The sequence below is a fragment of the Penaeus chinensis genome, chromosome 41 (assembly GCF_019202785.1).
Source record: "Penaeus chinensis breed Huanghai No. 1 chromosome 41, ASM1920278v2, whole genome shotgun sequence".
In the NCBI taxonomy this organism is placed as follows: Eukaryota; Metazoa; Arthropoda; class Malacostraca; order Decapoda; family Penaeidae; genus Penaeus; species Penaeus chinensis.
In genome coordinates, this window is record NC_061859.1 from 5828760 (window position 1) to 5833759 (window position 5000).

The 5000-nt window shown below is 31.8% G+C and overlaps 1 protein-coding gene across 1 annotated transcript in view; it reads right to left on the reverse strand.

The window, feature by feature from the left end:
* Window positions 1–5000, reverse strand: part of LOC125047647 (mucin-2-like) — a 12500-nt gene that overhangs the window by 4627 nt on the left and 2873 nt on the right. The window lies entirely within an intron of this gene.

Here is a 5000-nt window from a genome sequence, read left to right on the forward strand (position 1 = left end):
ATCCACCTTTCGTTTCCACCTACGAGGGTCCCTCATGGCGAGCCGCCAGGCAGGGGCCCGGCCCATCTCTAGTTCCTCACGACAGGTTTGATCGATCTGCCCAAGCCACAACCTTCTCGGCCGTCCCATAGGCCTCCTCCATCCAGGGTTGTCTCGGACAGAGACAACCTGATGGGCAGGATCCTCCTGCGGGAGTCGAGCCAAGTGGCCATATAGCCTGAGTTGGCGATCACTGATTGTGCAAGTAACAGGTCCTGTACCAGCCTCACGGTGCAGCCATTGGTTGGACACATGGTCCCGCCAACTGTACCTCATGATCCGGCACAAGGATCTGTTACAAAAGGCATTAAGACGAGATTCCAGAGCACAAGATAGTGTCCAAGTTTCACTACCATAGAGTATCAGGGCCTTGAAAACACGTAGCTTGGTCCTTCTGCACAGGTACGGACATCTCCAAATACTCTTGTCGAGAGATTTCATGACCCCTGCTGCCAGGCCAATCTGTCTACTGACTTCTTGGTCTGACAGCCCAGAGTCGTGAACTGCACTACCGAGGTATATAAGGCTCTCTGTGACTTCGATGTTTTCACAGCAAGCACGTATTGACTGCACAGGGTCTCCTAGTAGGCCTCCAAAATCCTGGATCTTGGTCTTGGTTTAAGAGACCTCTAGCCCCAGGGGCTTCGCTTCATTGCTAAATGCATCAAGAGCCGCCACTAGGGTTTCCAGAAATTCAGAGAGAACGGCAACATCATCAGCAAAGTCAAGGTCTGTAACCTCGATATTGCCTAGAGTTGCTCCACAGTGACTTTGGACAGTAGCTCTACCCAGTATCCAATCCATGCAAGTGTTGAAAAGTGTTGGTTCAAGAGCACAGCCTTGCCTCACATCTGAACTAACGGAAGAAGCTCGACAGGCCCCCACCACACTTTACAGCACTTTCAGTGCCTGTATACAGGTTTGCTATTAGTCCAATAATCCTTGTTGGAATTCCTCTTAGTCTCAGGATCTCCCAGAGTGATTCGCGATGCACCGTGTCAAACGCCTTTTTGAGGTCGATGAAGGCTGCATGCAGACCACGTCTGAACTCACGACGGCGCTCTATAATGATTCGAAGCGCCAGAATGCGGTCTACTATGGACTTACCAGGAGTGAATCCAGATTGCTCCGGCCTTTGGTGCCTCAGCAGGTGGTCTCTGATACGTCTCAGTAAGATGAGCGCGAGTACCGTGCCTGGTACACTGAGATGTGTAATGCCTCGGTGATTGCTGCAGTCCCACCGATCCCATTTCCCCTTCCAGAGAGGGATGTCCACACCCCTCAGCAAGTTAGGGGGAAAGGTACCAGTCTGCCAGATGGCAGACAGGACTGCATGCAAGCCCCTTGCCATAGGTTCTCCATCAGCCTTTAACAATTCGGCTGGGATGCCACAAACACCTTCACTCTTCAGCTTGGAGATCGCCCCCCTGACTTCAGTCAGGGAGGGTGGATCCTCACTGATGGGTGGATCTGGCAAAGGAGTCTCAACATTACCCGCATCCATGTTAACTGTTGGTGGATCAGCCTTATACAACTGTTCAAAATAGGGCTTGGAGTTCAGCTTTCTTAGGGCTTGGTAGGCAGGACGAAGGTCATTTACTAGGAAATGGCTTTTGACCTTCTCTGCAAGATTGCCGATAAACTGTTCCTTATCCCTTCTCAACAGTGACCTAGTCCTGCGCACTAGAGAACGGTGCAAGTTGCGATCCCCTGACAATCGAGCCGCACGACAAGCATCTGTGGCTTCCAGTGTCTCCTGCGAGATGGAAGATTGCCGATAAACTGTTCCTTATCCCTTCTCAACAGTGACCTAGTCCTGCGCACTAGAGAACGGTGCAAGTTGCGATCCCCTGACAATCGAGCCGCACGACAAGCATCTGTGGCTTCCAGTGTCTCCTGCGAGATGGAATTTTTTTTTATCTAATTTTCACGTACGTGACAACTACCTCGAAATTTTAAGATCTTGTCATCGAATAACTTTGAAAGGAGGATACATTCCAGAAGCCACTTGTAAGCTCTTTATCTCGTTCATATCTTGGTACTCTTTTTTTCCATAATGTGATATCGAACCCTTGGCATGTTACGACGATTAAATTCCACAAACTTGACCAGTTTCGTATTATCCTACAATTTCGTAGAAACTCTCTGTAAGTCCAAGTATTGTTATCATCATAATCATTATTGCTATTATGATTTTCTTCCGTTAATTGCTGGGTTTTGACCTGTACTTGACACCTTTGGTATATTTCTCGAATTTTTCGGTATAGCTCTCTAATGATCATAGTAATATATATTATATTAATTATTGTTATTATTAGCGTTATTAATATCTATATTAATATTGTTGTTTTGTTATTATAATAATTTTTATTATTGTTATTGTTGCTAGTGATATTATATTTGTTGTTATTATAATAATAATTATTGTTGTTGTTATTGTTGCTATTGGTATTATTCATATTATCATGATGGTCATTTTATTATTTTTATTATTATAATTATTATAATTACTATAACATCATCATTAACACCATTATCATTATTATTATTATCATTATTATTATTATCAATATTATTGATATTATTATTATTATTATCATAATTATTATTATTGCTGTTGTTATTATTATTATTATTATTATTATTATTATTATTGTTATTATCATTATTATTATTATTCCTATCTCTATAATTATCATTATTGTTATTATTATTACTATTATCTTTAATATTAATATCTATTCTTATTATCATTATTATTATCATTATTAATTTTATGTAATCATTATCATTATTACTAGTATTGTTATCGTTATTGTTATGATTATTGTTGCTGTTATTATTATTTTATTATCATTGCCATGATAATGATAATGATTATAATGATGATGATGATGATAATTATTGTTATTATGATTATTATTATTATTATTATTATTATTATTATCATTATTATAATTATTATTATTATTACTATCTCTATAATTATCATTATTATTATTATTATTACTATTATCATTAATACTAATATCTATTCTTATTATCATTATTACTCGTATTGTTATTGTTATTGTTATGATTATTGTTGCTGTTATTATTATTATTATTATCATTGACATGATAATGATAATGATTATAATGATGATGATGATAATAATTGTTATTATTATTATTATTATTATTATTATTATTATTATTATTATTATTATTATTATAATTTTGTTATCATTATTATTATGATCATTATTATTGTTATTATTATTATCATCATATTTTTATTATTATTATTATTATCATCATATTTTTATTATTATTATTATCATTATTATCATTATTACTATTATCATCATATTTGTATTATTATTATTATTATCATTATTATTATTATTATCATTATTGTCTTTATTGTTGTTGTCATTATAATCATTATTATTAGTGTTATCATTATTATTATTATTATTGTTATCATTATTATTATTATTGTTGCTATTATTATTATTATTATTATTATTATTATTATTATTATTTTATTATCACTGTTATTATTATTATCATTATCATTATTATTAATATCATTATAATTGTTATTGCTGTTGTTATTATTACTATTAGCAGCAGCATTATCTTTATTATTACTAATCGATATTGTTAGGTTGTTGTTAATGATAATAACAACAACCACAATAATAATAATGATAATAATGATAACAGTTATAATAATAATAAGAATAAGAATAAGAATGAGAATAATAAAAGTAATGATGGTGATAATAGCAATGGTGATAGAGTAATGATAGTAATAAAGATGAAAAAGATTATCATGGTTATTGTCGTTGTCATCATAATGATAATAATGATACCAATAAAGAAAATAATGATAGTATTGATAATAAGGATAATGATAATAATAGTGATTATAGTACTACTACTACTACAAATAATAGTGATAATACCAATAATAACAATGATGATCATGATACTGATTAGACAAATTATTACTATTAACATATGTAATGATGATGATGATGATAATGATAATAATAAAGATACCATTAATAATAATGATAATAATGATAACAATAAAAATAGCAATAATAATGTTAATGATAATAATGCAGACTCTAAACACAACAGCAGTAACAGTAATGATGATAATAATAATAACGATAATAACAATAATAATAATAGTAATAACGAAAACAATAATAATAGTAAAAATCATAATCATGATGATAATAATAATGATAATAATAATAATAATAATAATGATAATAATAATAATAATAACAATAATGATAATAATAATGATGATAATAGTAATAGTAATCATACTCGTGATAATGATAATTAAAATAATCATAATAACATTATAAATGACAAAATTGAAATTATGGTAGTAATAATATTAATGACAATAATGGTAATGATAACAATAAAAATAGTACCACTACTATTTCTACTAGTGATGATGATTGTGATGATAATAATAAAATTAATAATTATAGAATGATAAAAATACCATTAATAATTTTTGTTATTACAGTTATTACTACCATTAGCATTATTAATATCATCATTGTTATTTATGTTACTATTATGATTATTATTAATATTACCATTATCATCATCATTATATTGTTATGATTATTATTATCATCATTATCAATATCATAACCGTTATCATTATTATTATCATTACTATTATTACTACTATTACCATTATCATCATAATTATGTTACAGTTGATATCATACCACCTTTACCATAACTATTGTTTCCTTACCAATTTATATATAGAGTCCAGGAATAAAAAGTTAGGAGCAGACTAGATTGATTTCCAATTGATTTTTATTTACTGTTTACCACCCCCCCCCCCCCCATAAAAAAAAAGGAAAGAAAAAAAAAAATCAGATAACATGTCCTTCAAAAGTGCGATGATTTTTTTTTCTCGCATGTTTGAT